The 19,814-nt window shown below is 41.5% G+C and overlaps 1 protein-coding gene across 2 annotated transcripts in view; it reads right to left on the bottom strand.

Annotated features, from left to right (window-relative positions):
- HS3ST5 (heparan sulfate-glucosamine 3-sulfotransferase 5) overlaps positions 1-18,391 on the bottom strand; it is a 297,249-nt gene extending 278,858 nt beyond the window's left edge. Inside the window, exon 1 of one of the 2 annotated variants that reach the window (XM_055535132.1) lies at positions 18,253-18,391. The gene's annotated coding sequence lies outside the window, so the exon portion shown is untranslated. The remainder of the gene's footprint in view (positions 1-18,252) is intronic. The other variant, XM_055535133.1, reaches the window with a different exon arrangement.
- Between the last annotated feature and the right edge of the window lie 1,423 nt (positions 18,392-19,814).

The raw sequence follows: 19,814 nt of genomic DNA, 5'->3' as shown, positions 1-19,814 counted from the left end.
AATAATTTAATAACGTGTTGTTGATTTGATAGAACAGTCGTTCAGATTAATTACTAAAATCAGACTTAGAAAAAATAGAAAAGCAACTTTTTTCTTATATTCAGTATGGAATTTACTTCCCCTATGCCATTTAGATTAGTATAACTTTTTTCATTTATACAGTACTTGGTATTAATAGTATACAGAGTTTTCCCTGGTAGCATGTTCAATTCTGGTAGCAGTATTAACTACAAGTAATAGAACTGTGAGCTATTTCAAGATTTCTTTCCCCAAAGGCAGTGGAGGAAAGCACTCTATGCCTGCAAATATTACTGCCCATGCAACTAAAAAATAGAAGTGGTCTTAGAGGAGTAACATAATGTGTCTTTGGGAATGTGTATATATTTCAATTTGTTTTATCTTAACCCCGAAAATGAATAAATCTATGGTAGTCAACTGGCTTCAAAGCAACTTAACCTTAATGTTAAGAGCATGCTAAAAATACTGTCTGCACAACCTTCCCTAATCAAGTTTGAAAGAGACAGATGGGCCTGCTTTTCCCTTGCATTGTGTTTATAGTTACAATCTACATTTGCTCACATAACACATTAAAAAAAATCAGCTGCAGACTGACATCAGAGAAAGTGATCCCAAATTCTAAATATATACTCTAAATTCAAAAAGGCAACAGTGCGGTGTGTAAATTCCATTTTGATAATGACTAAAATCCATTTTAGCAAAAGTAATAAATGTGAAGAAACCTTGTGAAGGACAAGAATTCTGGAGATCATCTCTGTAGAAGCCGCTAAAACAGCCCTTGAGAAAATTCCTTGCAGCATAATTCCTGCCCTACCATCTATACTTCCCAACTTTGAAGGTTTCTCTGACTAGGAAGATTAGATACACCACCACTTTGAGATACAACGAGCATTCATATGTAATATCATAGACATTATTAAACTTCCCAAACACTTGCTGCTTCTCTCTGGGAGAGAACTATATTTTCTTGCCTCAGTGATGTCAGACTTGTCCAGAGGAACACGGCTTCATTAATAAAATAGATACAGGTGACTTGAGTCACTTCCAGAGAGAAGTTTTTCCAGCGAGTATGCCTTCCACAGTGATGTCTCTTCTCTGTACCTTAAGATCAGCAACATTCCCCATAGATGCTGCTACGGGTCTCCTAGGGGCAGAGCCTTCCAAAGTGCAAAGGCCACGTGGTGGAAGGCAGACATGAGTCTTTGAGGTGTGAAACCATTGAGATGGGATCTTTAGCACAACCTAGCCCATTCCTAACACACTTGATAAGAAGTCATACACTAGAATGAAGGGAAACTCTTTTACCTAGAAGGCACAAAATAATAAATTAGGATTGTTATGGCATTAGAGAAAAATAACATATGTAAACAACCTGATATATATTTAATGATATGTAAAATTATCAAGGCATTAAGGACTCATGTATGGATGACTGTTAAACTTGTGCAGGGAGATACAGGTAAAATCATTAATCTATTGGTGAATATCAATAGTACAGTTTAACAAATTTTATGCCCAGAAAAACCTACAATGGGTATTATGACTGGTAGCAGGAGTTATGAATTTATGGAATCAGAAAGTTAGGAATTCAGTTCCCATCTTCACCTCTTCCTAACTTTTCAGCTTTGAGCAATTTAACTTAAGTTGCAATTCCTCATCTATAAAAGTTGAATATGGAACCTACCCCATCGGGTTATTATGAAAATAACACAGTGCATGTTAGGGTCTAATACAGTATGTGGCATTCGGGGACCACTCTGTCAATGCGAATCTTATTATTTCTATATATTTAACTTATAGTTTTCCTTCTCAATGAATGGATAGCTAAAGTATACAAAGTTATCCAAGGGTATAAAGCTATGGTGACTGAGTGGGTTAGGGAGTACTGGTTTCAGACTTTGGGATTCTAACTTGGGACAAGGTTTTCTGAAGAAAAAGATAGTTTTAACTTTATAAGGTTGTTTTCAAGCGATGCTGAGTCAGAAAGTAAAGGTTAACAAAGATCTTGAGAAGTCTCCAGCAAGAACACTTAAGGTGGAGGCAGAACTGACTTCTTGGTGTCTAGTCTTAACTCCTGAGAGTGTGAGACTCAAGGGGGGAAAAAGGAAGGAATCCGTATGAGATAAATACAATCTAACAGAAGAGTCACTTTGCATTGCTATAGCCATTATTACACATCAAACGTAACTGCCTGGAAATGCTTCCCCATTCTCACTCCCTTTTAGGCAACAGGGCTGCCTTGTCTCATGGGCACCCAAAACACCGGAAAGTTCCTAAGATTCTGCATCATGTGAAGAGAGTTACACCTGTGTTCCCTTGAATATCTTCTGAAAACTGATTTCTAACTTGGCCCTGGAGGGTCTAGTAGTTTCTGACATGGGCAGTTTATGGTTGCAGCTCATCACTTTTATTCATCATTTATACATGGCTTTTGACATTCAATCACTGTACAATGGAACAAAATTCTTGGACCTAAAACATTTTGATGCAACATTAGTTTGATGGCTCTGACTCCAAATTTTAAAAAACGAACACTCTTCCCCCAAAATTATTTAATCATTATGTAGGCTAGTATTTATTCTCTTGAGTTTTTTGCAGATATTTGCCACTATATTCTCTTAAAAATAACAGAGTATTTTCATGGAAAGCTACATCTTTGTGCACTTTAGGTGTCACTTGTTAGTTACTGACTTGTTTTTATGTCCTTTGCTTTCTCCAACCAGGATGCACGAAGTCTATCAGTAACTTCTTCATACAGTGATGTTCTGAAAGAAGACTTTTAGCCAATAAAGTCAAGCACATTCAGATGGACCGGGAATGGGACTGCAGACTCTAGCAAACCCCCATTATAGCTTCTTTTCACTTAGAGCAGTCTGTGGAATCACCACTCTTATGCTTTCTAGTGATTCCAATTGCTGATAATATGTCTCACTCAACTTAAGGGACATTATAGCATAAGACAACTTTAGTCATAGAGCTAGTCAATGAAATACTGTCAAACTAGGACATGACAGTTATACATGCAGAAGATGTTTATACTGGGTTCCAGGCTAATAATCTGAGAAAGAAACACTTAAACAAAGATTTTTAAAAAACTCTTTGGATTACCTTACAGTAGGAAATGAACCGTGACTGTTTCAGCCTAATTTCCCACTTTCTGAATAAGCTGACTGCTAGGTTTAGCCTTTGCAGATGATTCATGCTTTCCCTGTAGTAGGAATTCCTCTGTATTTAGCTTAGGGCAGAGACCTAAGTGGTTTCTACAGGTCAGCTTGATGGGGTTAGTTATCTAGGCATAATTGATCAAGGGTTAAAATGAGAATGTATTTAAACCACAAAGTGGCCTGGGCTTTATGGCAAAGGCCGCTCCAGTTTAAAAGTGTGTATTACAGACAAATGTTGTTAAAAATTAGGTAACTGGTTCAAAAATATGGTGGGATAGAAACATGATGAAAGTGTTGTTCCTTTGTTAACGTAAGTTGAACTGGGGGATAGTTTCATTAAATGTAGAGAAGGAAGGCAGAGTCTAGATATAGCTCTTGTGTATGTGAAACACACGTATAGATGAACAGAGGTGTCTCAAGGAGTTTTGCTACATCCTAAGATTTAACTTACTATTTTTGACTGCCAAAGTAGTGTTTCTTTGACCTAATGTTAAGGCATGTTTCAAAACAAAAAGAAAACAAAAGAAAAGACAAAGAAAAAACAAACCCACTCAGCTTTTTGCAAGTATATGTGGCCCCTGTAAGCTTTGCTCAAATTATTTTCCATTTATTACTTCTAGACTGAGTTAAAGGTTTACTTCCTCCTGGAAGTACTTTCTTACTCCTTTCCCTCCCAATTCTCCTGTCTGTTTCTCTACTCTTCTTCTTTAGTAATCCATATAACTATGATTTCATTCAACAAGTATTTATTGAGCACTGACTATATATATGCCAGGTAATATTTTAGCATATGTAGGGTATATTGGTAAACAAAAATTCTTGCTTTCAGTAGATTTCACATTCTAGTGGTGGGAGGTGAGAAGCGAAAACAAATGAATCCTTTATTTAATTGTAATGCAAAAGTTTACTTTCTCACCTGACTCTTTGAAGCCAGCTAAGTTGCTTCAGTCGTGTCCGACTCTGTGTGACCCCATAGACTGCAGCCCACCAGGCTCCCCCGTCCCTGGGATTCTCCAGGCAAGAACACTGGAGTGGGTTGCCATGTCCTTCTCCAATGCATGAAAGTGAAAAGTGAAAGTGAAGTCGCTCAGTCGTGTCTGACTCTTAGTGACCCCATAGACTGCAGCCCACCAGGCTCCTCCGCTCATGGGAGTTTCCAGGCAAGAGTACTGGAGTGGGGTGCCACTGCCTTCTCCATTTGAAGCCAGAGGACTGTGTTTTGTTCATCTCTGTATACACAGTAGGCCTTCAACAAGTATTTAATGACTGAAAATGGAATTCTGAGCAATGACAATATTGAGTCAAAGACATTCTTAAAAGAGAATATTTGAGCCTTAATTCCTCAGTACTAATTTATGAACTAGCACAGTAATTAGAGCAGTTGCGTGGCAGAGTTTCCAATTTTATAGATCTAATTTTGGAAAGTTTTATAGCTGAAACATTGAGTTGTCAAACATATCCAATTTCAATGATCACAATACTTCTTTTTAGTAAATGTCCTTGAATCCCATAAAATGCTTCCAGTGAAGAATTATCTATTGTTGGTTGGTTTCTAAAGCACAAAATAAAAATAAAACTCTATTCTTAATAGAATTTAAATACCAATATATTATTGGACTCAGTAGGATTTTAAATTTAGTGAAGCTTTGTACTTTAATATTCAAAATAACTCAAATGGTCTTAACTGAATAATTGCTTAGATATTTATATTTAGTATCCATATGAACGCTGTTTCTTAGAATTTACTTTTTGTAAAATCTTCCGGAAATACAGATAAGCTCCTGAATTTTTTTTCTAAACCCTCTTGTTAGAATGACCAGTGTTTGAGAATGAAGATGGTACGCTGCCTAGTTTGGGGTCGTGAACATAGCTGAAGGTCATGTTATACTTGGATAAGTACCAAACTAGTGTGTTGGTCACATCCTTTGTGGAATCTCTATTTGTTTACCTTGCTCTGGCCTGGGAAGGCCTCTTGTTCTTTAGCTTATGTCCACTAGAGGGTGAGTGGGAGAGAGGAAAAAAAAACAAAAGAAGTTTAGCAAGTCTGCTGAACAGTTTCATGATGGAAAATTTTTTGAGGATCAATTTAGGATTTCTTTATTCATATTCATCTTGCTTCTTATTGCCATGGATACATAAGTTGATTTTTATGAATACAGCATTTATAAGTGGCAAGTTACAAGATGGCAGTATCTTATACTGAGTCTATTTTTACAACTCGAGAAACAAATGCCGTCCAGATAACTTAAAGCAACACCCTGAAACCACACTAAGCTTTCTTGGTGAAAACAACTTCCAGACATGCAACATCATAATTTTTGATTCACATTTTTAGACCTCCAGTAAATATTTTTGAGTTGGGTTTTATGAGTGTGAGAAAATACATTAGGTTCTTAGACTATCATTCTACTGATAATGCTGCAATAAGCTTATCTGTTTATATATCTCGAGTGATACCCTTAAGTAATGAAAATAGCAAATGTCATGTAAGTCAAGGACTCCTAGTTTGAGTGTTCTTTACAGGCCTTCTTAAAGTTAGCAGCAGCTCTCCACTCTGCAGATTGATGATGTTAGGAAGGTGGTATATATTTGCTCAAAATACTGACCACCTATTGTGATTTTGGAATCCCACCAGAGCTGTGTATAGGCTAAAGTACAAAAAAAAAAAAAAAGGAAAGAAGGAAAAAAGAGAGGAGGGGAGAAGGGGGAGAGAGGGAGGAAGAGAGGGAGAGCAAGAGTATCAATATAACCAGAAATTACTAATTTACATGGGTTAATTGTATTTCTGTCTCTGACACCCAAACACCTCCATAACCCCTACCCTGATTGCCCCACAAACACACACAAACAGATACACAAAAAATGACACACAATTCCACACTGGGGGCCAATGTTTGGCACTGGACTATTTCTTATTCTTTGTACAATCTGCCTGTTAAAAAAACCACTTTTATAGTTACTGTTTTTCTTTCCTTTTGTAACCATAGACACTCCCACGTAGCACAAGCTCAATTCCAGCCAAATTCTGTGTGTTTTTAAATAAATAAAACAGGTTTTCTAGTTCCATGTTAGCAAAGTCACCTCTTTTACTGCCAGTGCTAATGCTAAACATGTAATAATACTTTATTGTCATGAGCAGGAATCTGCTTTGCTAATTAAATGCAGCTGTCAGTAATTACTACTTGTCAGTGTAATCTATTTTAGGGAGCTCTACTTTAAATGATAAAAGATGGGTCTGATATTGAGAGGGTGGGATAGGCAAGGTGACTGCCTACTTCCTCAAATCAGGAACTCTTTTATAATGAATGAGTAACTATTGTGAAGACATCTTAACTAGATTATTCTGTATATTCTGGTGCAAGAGTGAAAAACTTTGCAGTTATTTTATTTTATTTTTTTTTAATATCTGAACTCTAAATGTCACCACCTTTGTCCTACCACCAAGTACTATGACTTTCAGAGTTAAAAATGCATCATGATGGTAATCTATAAGAAAAGCATCAACAAGGAAGTTACTATAATCTCTACCATCAAATATTGAGCTTGGTATAAATGTACCTGCTAATTCACACTAACTGGATTCAACACAGAGAAAGATCTCTGTGAAAAGGTTGGCAGGGGGAGGTGGGGGTAGTAACAGTTTCTTGTAAGCATTTTTTCACTGATATTCAACCAGGTTTTCTCTGGGGAAATGTTTAGACTTCAGGTTAGGTCTTTGAAATTTGCAAACAACAAAAAAAAAATGCATGGCGTTTGCTTGTAATATTCATTTATCTTAACTGATTCTAAAATGAACCTCAAACTCTTTAAAGCTCTACATCTGCAAGACTAAAAGCAATGTCAGGACAAGGGTAATGGCAGCCTGACTTGCTCCACGGGATAGGTGCTGGGGCCGCCACAGATGCTGGCATTGTGTCCAGGGTCCAAGGGGAGCAGACCTTTGGCCCTCACCTCCCCTTACTCTCCCTTGACATTTAAAATGAATGTGGTGGCAGCGGGGCAGGGAAGCCGGGGTCTCAAGGAGTGAAGTGATGGAGTGGTGGAAGGATCAATGGGGAAAAATACGTGCAGCAGGGAGTCTGAGGGAGGCTTGGCACACAAGTGGCTTTACCCCACACAGCCTGAGAGACTTATCACACCCCTCACAGCATCCTGACTGCCTCATCCCTCTTCTCCCACCATCTGTTTTACATCCAGCACTCCAATAGTCTTCATGTTGCTGGATAATTAATTATCTTGTTATAGGTCCCAACAAATTTGGCAACTACTCTTCTGAATACAGCACATTTTTAAAATAGAATTAATAATTTGTTTGTCCCAGGTGGAAAAAAAAAGCTATCCAGATGGGAAAATATTAATAATAAAAAAGTAGAACTACTTAAATGTATTTTTAAAATATAGTAGCAAAAGACTATTTTTGCTAAAAAAATAGCAAAAGACACTAACTTGTATTCCTTTTCCTAGAACTCTTCTTTTGGGTAAGGGATGCAAGGTCCACTGGAAATGGTATAAGTTCTCCCTTTTCATGAAATAAATGTTAACCTCCTTTACTGAGAAAATGTGAGTTATTCCAGAGAGTTCTAAAAAACCAAAATGTTAAAAATTCTGAGTGATCAGCATCTCAGAGAGAACACATTGAATAGCCACTGAGCTCCTTAAAAAGAAGTCAAAGGAAAAAATAAGACAAATAATGGATAGTTGCGGGGCCTCTGAAAGTTTCTGAGTTTTATGGGCTCCTACAACCACAATTTCACTGCATCTTTGATAGCCTGTCATGTGCCAAACTCCTGTTTTCCTAGTGGCTCAGATGGTAAAGAATCCACCTGCAATGCAGGAGAACCAGGTTTGATGCCAGGGTCAGGAAGATCTCTTTGAGAAGGGAATGGTAACCCACTCCAATATTCTTGCCTGGAAAATCCCATGGACAGAGGAGCCTGGCGGGCTATAGTCCATGGAGCAGCAAACAGTTGAACACAGCTGAAGCAACTTAGCACTCGTGCATGCATGCGGCAAACTCAGTCCTTTGAATCAGTTAAGTGATATTCCTGGATGACAGCAGGTGCTCAGTGAATAGCTGCCTGATGCAGGAGTGATGACCTTGAGCTGCTGTCAGATGTCGTTTCTTGCTGCTCACTCCAGCTGGTCGAAGCTGGCAAGTGATACTTGGTGGCAAGTGTTTAGACAGCAGGGACTAAGAGGCATACTATCCACCTGTGGTCTGGTGCAGACTGAGGTGGGGAGAACATAGACCTTGTTTCCTCATATGAGCATCCACAGGGCAACACGCAAAGATCTCCCATTCCTTTCTCTGCCCTACACTCTCTCCTACACCAGGGCCCTTTTGCCAACTGAGGTTATAAAACACACTTGCTTCTCTTCTCAAACAACAAAAAGTGTCTTTCTCCTACTTTAAAGTCAGGCCTACTTTAAATACCAAAAGAGTCCTGGCACTAAGACTATGTATATGCGGATAGCTGTACTATATGTACAGCTACCAGAATGTCTATACCAGCTTTGTGTTGGGTGAGGGATGAAGGTGCAGGGCAGGCACTGGTGGAGGTTGGGAGGAGTATGTGTATACATACATACATCAGGGGGCCATTAACAAATAAATAATTCTATAGACTATGGTCTGTACTATACATAATAAAGGATCAGAAAACTATCCCATCCTAGCTCGGAGGGGGGGGCGAGTTGCAAAGGAGAGGAATAAGAAAACAAGAGAAGTGGTAAGGAAGATAAGAAGTTAGACAAGCAGAGAACCCTCTTAACACAGTGGCTGGTATGTGCAAAGTCATGGACTTGTGAGCTATTCTTTGCTTCAGTTCAGTTCAGTTCAGTCGCTCAGTCATGTCCAACTCTTTGTGACCCCATGGACTGCAGCACATCAGGCCTCCCTGTCCATCACCAACTCCTGGAGTTTACTCAAACTCACATCCATCGAGTCGGTGATGCTATCCAGCCATCTCATCCTCTGTCGTCCCCTTCTCCTCCTGCCTTCAGTCTTTCCCAGCTTCAGGGTCTTTTCAAATGAGTCAGCTCTTCACATCAGGTGGCCAAAATACTGGAGTTTCAGCTTTAGCATCAGTCCTTCCAATGAACACCCAGGACTGATCTCCTTTAGGATAGACTGGTTGGATCTCCTTGCAGTCCAAGGGACTCTCAAGAGTCTTCTCCAACACCGCAGTTCAAAGCATCAATTCTTCAGCGCTCAGCTTTTATAGTCCAACTCTCACATCTATATATCCTGCTTACAAAGGATGCTACAGGCTATAAAGCAGGGGAATTACATCATTAGGTTTGCATTCAGGAAAGAATTTTAGAAGCACTGAGGAAGATGGAGATACAAAGCTAATAAGGAAGCTAGTAATTCAGGTGAGAAATTCTTATGGCTTCAACTAAAGCAGTAGAATTGGGGCTGGTAGGTAGGTAGATGTTCAAAAGGCGACTGTCATGTCTAGGTGACAGACTAGAGGAAGAGAAGGAAAAATACAAGATGATCCCAAATTACTTGTGTTGCTACTGTGATTTTTTTTTTTCTATTTTCTCACTTTTCTTGGGTATCTGGACAGATGACACTGCCAGTATAGAAAAGCAAAATAACAAAGTATTTGAGAAGAGGTAACATTAAGAAAGTAATGTTGTATGAAAATCCTTAAACTCTTGATCTTACTGTTGGTTAAGTACAGAGCTGTGTATCTGTTATTCAAAGGATGCAAGTATTTGCAGAATTCAGAAATTTCAAAACTGAATGCTGCCAAGTAACCTTTGACTGTCTAGTCATCCATTTCAGAGTATATGGTGTATGAGAATAAGATAAATACCTGATTAAGGAAAGTAATTCTATCTATAGACAATCAAGCAATAATAATTATAGCTAATATTTATTAGCTCATTATGGTGTGCCAGATCAGGACAATAAGCAATAATGTCCTTCCTTTTAAAGAGTCATAGCAGGGTTACATGGGTACTGCATATGTAGGCTAGATTTGGGAACAGAAGATTGTAACTATACCTAAATAAACATAAAATGAAAATAACTACTCCCACTGGTTACCAAGGTATCTGCTGGCCTTTCACCTCCTCACATCTCCCTTATCTGCCCTGTTTTCTGCCTCTGCCTTCCTCTTTCTATCCTTCCTTCTGTGGATCCCTCAGTGGTCTGCTCTCCAGGTTCTGGATGTGTGAAGGGAGAATCTCTGAGTCTACCCCATTAAACCATGTGCCAAGTACCATCAAGAAAAAGGGGACAATCCCTGCCCCTTGAGAGGCACTCATTCAGGGGGCCCATGAAACAGTTCTCGGGCCTTTGCCAGCTACTCTCAGGAGGGCGTAATCCTTTAGGAACTCCAAAGCTTCCTGTGGTGAGCCTTCTGCTTCTCCAAGCTTCCCAGGGCTCTTTGGTCCCATTCTATTTCATTCAGCTCAGAAAGAAGTGAGGTAGTTAAGAAGTTCAGGTCACAGGCAGCTGACTCACCAGATGCATAAATTCTACTAGCATGGACTGGTGATCCGCTACCACTGCATGGGAAGCATAAATGCAACTATGTAGCAGGATCTTGGCAATCAACTTAAATCTACTGAAAACAGATGCAATAGTTTACTAAAAATTAATCTAGTTTCATTCTTTGCTCTCATGTCCACTGTACATACATAGGAAAATAGTGATATACATACACAGGAAAATAGGGTGATAAAGTCAGGAAATTAACCTTTATTGAAGATAAACCCCTCTTTTGTTGCAGGGAAAACACAAGGAAGTAGGAAGGCATAGGTTTCTAGGCCCAGAAATACAGGGATGGTGCGTAGGGGCTAATTGCTACTCAGACATCTGTTGGTGTGGCTAAGTGTGGGCTCTAGGCCAGATGGCATGAGTTTAGATTATGGCTCCACCCCTCTAGCTAGAGGACATCTCTGGGCCTCAGTTTCCTCATCTGTGAAATGGAACTACTAATGACACATATTCCATTGATTGCATTGTGGGGAAGTAATGTGTTAAGACCTGTACAAAGCTTGGTACATCAGTAAATGTCAATTAGCTATTATCATTTATTATTTCTACAGAGAAAAAGAGGTAAATAAGTACATTCATTAGGACAAAATAAATGGAGGAATAAATGGAAGCTTTATAAACTGAGGATAGCCAACTGGCTACTGGAATTAATGAGTTATAGAAAAAAAACTAAGAATAAAATTAAACTTTTAAATTGAGTTACTTAAATTTAATCATTAGAGTTAGGAAATAGCTTTTTTACTTTAATCCATGAAAATGGTATAAAAGTATAAAAAAGAAAGAAATTTTTGTGCATCCTAATACTTCAACTCATAAGGTATAAACAGATAAATATAACAGTTGCTTTTAGTAAACCTTTCGCTCTTCCTCGTTTATTGTGTTTGTATAAGAGGATATATCTTCGAAAGAATTGTGTGAGCATACATAGCTGGACTTTGCAATAAAAAAATATTGTGAAGTAGCTATCCTAAAGCTTCCTCTCCATTTCTGTGGTTTATATCCAGTAACGCTTAAGTCTGAAACACTTATTTCTTCTATTCATAGCCTTTTCTCAACTATAAGAGTATCCACAGAACCTATGCTTTGCAATGGAGAACAGCCAATTCAATACACACAGACACACACACACACATAGACAGACTGATAAACAGATAAAGAGAGAACAATGTACCCATTATGTTTAACCACTGCTGATGATGTTACAGTAATTTAAAGATTATGATGGTAACAGTGACATCAGTTACGACTTCCTGAATCTTCACTGTATATGACACTACATGCTAGGCATTTTCCATATATTATCAAATCTAGATATAGAGAAACCTAGAATGCTATTTCTATAACCATATAACAGATCAGATTACTAGGAACTAGAAAGGTTAGGTAATATGTCCAAGACCCCACAGCCAACAAGCTGTGAAACAGGGATTCTAATTCAGCCAGGTCTGCCTGACTCCAGTACTGTACTTCTACTGTGATAAACACAATATTTATGTTAAGCACATTCAGAATTACTGTGATTTTTTTTATTGACTTGATTTAGCTATGGCAAAGAGTATTACAGTGACATTTTAATATGTTTCTAAATAGTTCCCTAAACTATACTCAAATAGTAAGATTGTTAATATTTATGATAGGAGAGTTGTAATGCTACTCCATTAGCAGTGTAAAGATTCTGTTACTTAATGTTAATTATGTCTTATATGCCTTTAAAAAATAAAAGGTATAATTACAGGCAGTTTTCCTTTTGTCAACTTCTAAATTTAAACATTTTAATCAATTTATCATTTTACTTTCCTTCCCCACCCTCTTCCTTCATCTCAGGCCACTCAATCTTATAAAGATTGTTATTCCAGGGTCTCTAGATGGTAATGCCCTGAGGTCATCATGACAAAGAAAAAAGTCTATACAATATTAAATCACAATCTTAAAACTGTGCAATTATAAAGATATGTAAAGTTTCTGGACTATCAACTTCTAGAAAATCCTTCATTAGTTCATGCAGTAAACATTAATTGGATGCTTACTGTATGACACATGGGTCAGAGCAGAATAAGTCTCATTTCACACCTTCACATTAAACTCTGTTCCTCTGGCAAGTACCATATAGGAACACATAACACTGACCTCTATGCAAAAGGTCCACATTATAAGGATATTATGGGAAACATAAAACAGTCAGTATCACAACCTCTGAGCCATTAAAACTACTTAAATAGGGCATCAGTTCTTAAGTTACCTAATTTTAAAAAGTAGTTGAACCTAAGAAAATTATTGAGTCCATTAAAAACTGCATTAAGCTATAGTACTGATCTAGCATTGCCCTAGTTCAGGTTATTTCTGCACGTCATGCCAATCGCCTTCCTTATGAATTCCTTAAGAATTCACTCTAATTTGAAAGCTGTCATAAATCTCAGCTGCTAGAATGCGTTTGCTTTACAACTTAACGGGGCCCCCCTTTGGTTCCCTGTTTAAGAAAACTGAAACAAACAAACAAACCAAAAAACATCTGTTCAGAAGCAGCAGCACAGCACAGTGGACTGCCTGGGCCCACATACCAGCTCTGCCACTTAGTAGCTGTGGGGTTCAGCCATCTATTTAGGCTTGCTGAACCTCATCTTCCTCACTGGCTAAATGAGGATAATAATAATAATAATAATAAAAAAGAAACACCTGCTTTATCTACTTATTTTCTCTCTGGGGAGAGCAGGGCGGCTACCAGAATTGAGTTACATTATCAAAGTTCTTTGGACAGTGTCAAGCACATACTAAAGATTATGATGTATTTTTTTAAATAACTTATTCAAAAAAGTTTAGTACCCTCCCAATTTTTAATATCAAGACTAGTTGAGCATTTAATAAGTACCATTCTCCAGCTAATGCTGACCTCACAAACCACTTATGCCACCAAGAGGACTCTTCCTATTGTTCAAAGTTATTAGACAAGGGATTTCAAGGTGGCTTAGAGGGTAAAGCGTCTGCCTGAAATGCGGGAGACCTGGGTTCGATCCCCAGGTCAGGAAGATCCCCTGTAGAAGGAAATGGCAACCCACTCCAGTACTCTTGCCTGGAAAAATTCCATGGATGGAGGAGCCCGGTAGGCTACAGTCCATGGGATCGCAAAGAGTCGTACATGACTGAGCAACTTCACTTGTCACTTGTCCAGTGGTTAAGATTTCCCCTTCCAATGCAGGGGGCTGTGGGTTCGATCCCTGGTTGGGGAGCTAAGATCCCACATGCCTCCTGACCAAAATACCAAAAAACATAAAACAGAGGCAACATTGTAACAAATTCAATAAAGATTTTAAAAATGGTCCACATCAAAAAAATCTTTAAAAAAGAGTTTTTAGACAAAATGTAGATATATACCTAAATATAAATAAATACATAAATATAAAGATGTATTTTATATGTATACATGTACATGTGTATATATATATGTGTAACTTACCTATTTCCCACACAATATCTGGGTAAAATGGCCTAAAGTCAAACTCTGTACTCATCTTTTAATATTGACAGGGTTTCTTTCATAAAACTTTTTAAGAACAGGAAAAATTGTACCATTGTACCAAATGTTAATTAAGACATAATAATGGAACTTGCATTTGAGATTTAAAGAAGTTCATTTATCCTGCCTATACATTATATGGATCTCCAGACAGAATATTTTACTTCTACTTTTGATAAATGTTAGCTGCTCTGAAATGGTTTTCAGTTAGATCAGTGATTTTCAAGTGCAGGTCTAAATAGTTTCCTTTAATTGCACTGCTTAAGCTGAAACTCCAGTACTTTGGCCACCTCATGTGAAGAGTTGACTCATTGGAAAAGACTCTGATGCTGGGAGGGATTAGGGGCAGGAGGAGAAGGGGACGACAGAGGATGAGATGGCTTGATGGCATCACTGACTCGATGGACGTGAGTCTCAGTGAACTCCGGGAGTTGGTGATGGACAGGGAGGCCTGGAGTGCTGAGATTCATGGGGTCACAAAGAGTCGGACACGACTGAGCGACTGATCTGATCTGATCTGATAAAGGTTAGGATAACATCATGACCCTCAGAAACAAACATCTATTCCAGAGTGAGCAAAATTTGTCAACAGTTAAATTCGATTTAAGGGGGAGGGAAAAGTTACACTTTTGCTGGTTTTAAAGAATCTGTATTAAATTCACAGAAAAATTACAATGCAAGGTAGGATTTTTTCTCAATAATAACAATTTAGGTCATAGTTAAATTAGTGAAATAAACCATAGGTTATTTTGGTTTTAAGGTTCCTCTCCCCAGCAAACCCTGGAGAAGGAAACAGCTATCCACTCCAGTATTCTGGCCTGGAGAATTCCATGGACTGTATAGTCCATGGAGTTGAGCCGAGTCGGACAGAACTAATCAACTGTCACTTCAGTTCCCCAGCAAAAAAGGACAGAACTTGAATGAAGATAAATCTGAGGTTTGAATAATAATTTCTTTACCTGACCTGTTCTCTCTTTTCAAACTATTCACCTTTACTTAAAACAAAAAAACCTCTATAAGTCCATTACCAGACAAGAACTCATTTAATTGCAATAATCTCAGAATATGAAATATTTGAATAAGTATTAAAAAGAAATTTTAAAAATTATGCACAAATAAAATATGCAAGTGTTCACATAATTTCAATGGCATAATAGTGTTACTGCTCATACCCAGAGATTTTAGTATCGATTTTAGCAAGTGTCCCTTTTACTAAGGGATTGCTATCTCATTTTACTAGAAGTTACTTTGAGAGTTACTTCATTCATGAATAAGCATCTCTAAAATAAAAGACTACCTCACCAGACCTTCCGCAAGAGTCAGAGAATTCTTCTCAACTAAAATTTCCATAACACATTTCCCTCTTTCTAATGGATCCTGAATAACCATTTTTCTTATCTGCTCTTGTACATGTAATTGTACTCATAAGAGATGTTACTATTTCTGAGATTATAAAAATAAAAGGATGAGAAAAGGAGCATAAAATTTGTTGCATCCTATGAATTCAGGTTTGCTTTCTCAATGCAACAGGAACATTTGCATTTACTCATAAATGAATACTAATGACATATGCAGATCCAGCACTGCTCCACAGAAATCACACAGGGAGAGCTAGAGCGGTGCACAGATAGTTCTATTTCTCCAAAGTATTCAGACAAAGAGTGACAGGATTAAAGTCAACATCAATTCTCTAAAGTTGAGTCATAGCTAAATGACACAGTGTGTTAAGAATAATGTTGAGATTTACGGTGAAAACAAAGCTGACTAGTGAACAGCTTATATGATTTTTGAGTCAACAACTCATGATTGACCACCTACTTTGGGCAAAATGCTGCTTCCTTAAGTAAGTCACTATTCTGCTGTTCTTTTTACACAGTGTAGGAGTAAGCACCCTGCTTCCACTGAAAACTCTTCCGTGTTATTTAAAATAACACTCAGCTCAGCTTTGTGTGTACTCCTGCGCTCAGTAAATACTTTTTGAATGAGTGAAAATTCAGTGAATAAGAAGATTATTCATTCAAAAACATCTGCGTATGCCTGCAAAATGGTACGAACAATAATGCAAGCATAGTCAACTCTCTGTGGGCAGCACCTTCTCATAAAGAAGTCAAAGGGAGTAATTTCCACATTAAAATGTAAGCATGAGGTCTGGCTTAACCTAGAAACCATGATCCTAGCACTTTTGCAAAACTCTGAAGAGTATGCTGGTAATTTCCCATATAATCTACTTTAGGCAACTATTTGAAAACATTACATTATTGATGATGTTTCTAAACATGTTATTAATCCAGGAAAGAATATTTTTAAATAACTCAGAGTAATCTAGAAGGGGCCAGAGAAGTTTGTTGTTGTTGTTGTTGTTGACTGTTAAGACCCCCTGCACGGGAAGCAGTTGGTTTTAAGCCACAGTTTCTTTCCCATCATTATGTTTCTTATAATGTTTTCCTCTGTCTTCATCAGTTCACTAGTGAATGACTCCATATTCCTAAAGAAGCCTACCCTGCTGCTCAGTCACTTGGAGGTAGGTAGCATTGCTTTCATTTCTCCTTTTAAAAGCTTCACCAGGAAGAACCACTATGGCAACTTAAAAAAAAATCTGCTACAACATAATTGATGCCAATAAAAACATTCAAATAGTTTTGATATCCAATTTTGTAATCCCTTTCATTATTTTCAACTTTTTCTTGGAATAGAAGCTGAATATACTTGAAATAAATTGTACTGTGGAAACATTTGTCTAAAGCCCTGAAATATGTCAAAACTACTGAGCAAAAAAAGCTTTCAGAAGCACCAGCTTTAAATTACTTCTAGCAGATCAGTTTAGATAAGAGCACCTTTAGAGAAAGAACGCCCACCCACTCTTGCTCCCAACCCCAACCCGACCCTTCTCGCTATTTATCCGACTAAGTTTACATAAATCAGAGAAGAGTTACAGTGCAATTAAATGTATCCACAAAGTAATATGATATAAAGCACTTTGCAAATATTAAACCTCTCCTTACGGGATCAATGTTTTCCATGAAGAAGCTGGTATGCGGAGAGGGAGAGGAAGGGAAGAAGAGAGAGAGAAAGAGAGTCCGACCCACCAGGTTAGTACTAGGGAGACCGGGATCTGAGCGGCAGCTCCCTTGGGTGGGCACCCATAAGCACTCAAAGAGGGAAGCCAGAGAGCGGGGTCCACCAAGGCGAAGGGATTCCGGAGTTGCGACAAGGGTTTGTTCGCTCTGCACCTGGAACCTTCAGGTAGAGGCATGCGCAGGGGGCTGGGCGCTCCTTCCTCGCTTCCCTAAACGCAGGCGGTCGCCCAAGTGCCAGAAGCGGAAGTCTCTGCGCTCCAGTCAGTAGCCACAGCGACCTCGCTCACTTTTTAGTAACAACGGTATGACCACCCACTCCATTGAATCCACCTCCTGAATGTGTGTGTGCGCGGGCGTGTGTGTGTGTGTGTCGGGGGTGGGTGGGAAGGGTTGCGTGAACTGGGGCTGCCCTGGGGCGGGGACTGGTACTTTTAAGGGTGGGGGCCTGCGGGGCGGAGAACGCACCCCACCCGCAAGTTCGCAGAGCCTTTGCCTGCCCGCTACTTGCCCACTCCTCCCGCCTGGAGGCCGCGAACTCGCCCAGAGCCGTCTCGCGCTCCAAGCGACAGCCCCACAGCCACTCCAGGAAGTGACTGTGTGCGGGCCCCCAAACTCTGCTGAACGCAGTTAACGCGTGTCCTCCCTCCCTCAAAGAGAACCCAGAGCGCTGCGCCCAGCTCAAGGAGACAGACAGACTGACACCAGTGAGTCTCAATTTACCCCGAGAATCATCCCTGCCGTTTTCCGTCTGGCACTAGTTTAACCCCAAGCCCCAGAGAACGTCTCAAAAGTCTCCCCCAGGCAGTGCCCAAGAGCACCGCGCCCCACAAAGCGCTTTGGCTGGCATCACAGCAGGTCACCCCTTGGAGACCTCCTCCCTTCCCATTTCCCCACTAATCTACGAACCATCAGCCCCCAAGGGGGCTCGAGCCCCTCCCCGGCGTGAGGCGGGCAGCAAGCCCTGCTCACCGAGGTCTCCGGCGGCGGCGGCGCGGGCGAGAGTCCAGGGTGCGGGGACCAGCGACGAGTCGCGCCGGGCCACGGGTGCCTCCTGCAGTCCCGGTGGCAGTTGGTCCAGTAGTTTCGGATGCCCCGGGCTTTGGCTGCACGGAGAGCCAGTCTGCTTGAATGGGAGCGAGCGAGCGGGGCAGTGCGTGCGCGCGTGAGAGTAAGAGGCGGGCGGGTCCTACACGCCGGCGGCTGCGAGGTCCGGGGCGGGGAGCCGAGAAGGGGAGGAGGCGGGCGAGAAGTAGTGGAGTTTAGGGCGCGTTTCCTGCACTTGCCCGAGAGGCTGGAGGCAGGTACGACAGGGCGCGCTCCCGCGGCGCGGGCACAACAGGGGCTGCCGCGGGAGCCTGAGTCCGCGCAGTGTCACGGCCCGCAGACGCTCTGCGGGCGGAGGTGAGCATCCTCCTCTCCCCACGGCAGCACCGGCGCGGCCCTGGACTCTGAGCGCCGAGCGGAGAGCCTCCTGCGTCCGCGGTGACAGGTCCTCGGGCAGCCTGCTTCCTCCCGATCTGCCTAAAAGAGCAACAGTCAGTGCGGCTGGGATCTTCCCTTCCTGGGTCTTGCAACGGCCGGGGCCAAGCTGTGTGGGCGTCCGGCTCCCCGCGGCTGCTGCTGTCAGGCCGCCGCCCGGCCCCCGGCGGCTGCCTCCGGGAGACCTGCCCAGCTGTGTGCGCGCGTGTGTGTGTGTCTAAGCGAATGTCTTCCCCTCCATCACTCGGGCACGCGGGAGGGATCGGGTCCCCGGCGACCAGCTGCAGAGTGGCTGCCAGTCCACACCCTCTCGGCTGTCTCCCCACCCACCCCGCCCTTACTCCTCCTCGCCTTCTCCCTCCTCCCCTGCTCCTCCGTCAGCTGCCGCTCCCGAGCTCCCCAAGGCCGGGGAGAAACCGCAGCGAAAAGGGCGGAGGAGAAGGGTGGGGAAGGAAGCGCAGGTGTCTTCTGCCGAGAGCTGGGCGCAAGCACGGGAGCCGCCTGCTGCAGGGAGAGGGCAGGGCAGTACGCGGAGAAGGGGGAGGAGAGGATTTACCCCGAGGCCCCAGTCCTGTAGCTGAGCCACCGCGTGTCCCGCCCAGGCGCTTGAGCCCTGGGCTAGGAGCGCGCTGGGGAGGCAGAGTGGGCGCTCAGGGCTTCCAGGCCAACTGAAGTCACAGCTTGGGGAGCCCACGAAAGTGATCAGGGTGGCAGAACCCGGGGTCACAGAAGTCTCTGAGGAGCTGAGACCGGTCTCTCCGGGGTTAGAGGGGCCTAGACCTGGAGCTTGGGCACACAGCTGTCCAGGGAGCTCGAGTGTGGCTCCCCGCAGGCCAGGCGGGAGAGCTGGGGGCTGTGAGGGGTCGGGCGGCTGCGGCAGCGGCGGATCTCAGATTGCTGTGTGCCTCCCGAGTCACAGGGGGCGATCACCGCCTAGCTGGGAAGCGGAGAGCAGGGCTCTGCCTTTTTCCCGGTGCCAAATCCCGAACCGAGAGGCACACTAGCCTTCCCAGTTCAGACAGCGTCCCTCCTATCCCTTGCTCCCAGCAAAG

This window comes from Bubalus kerabau, chromosome 9, assembly GCF_029407905.1.
Source record: "Bubalus kerabau isolate K-KA32 ecotype Philippines breed swamp buffalo chromosome 9, PCC_UOA_SB_1v2, whole genome shotgun sequence".
Classification (NCBI taxonomy): domain Eukaryota; kingdom Metazoa; phylum Chordata; class Mammalia; order Artiodactyla; family Bovidae; genus Bubalus; species Bubalus kerabau.
This window is presented reverse-complemented; position numbering and strand designations above follow the sequence as displayed.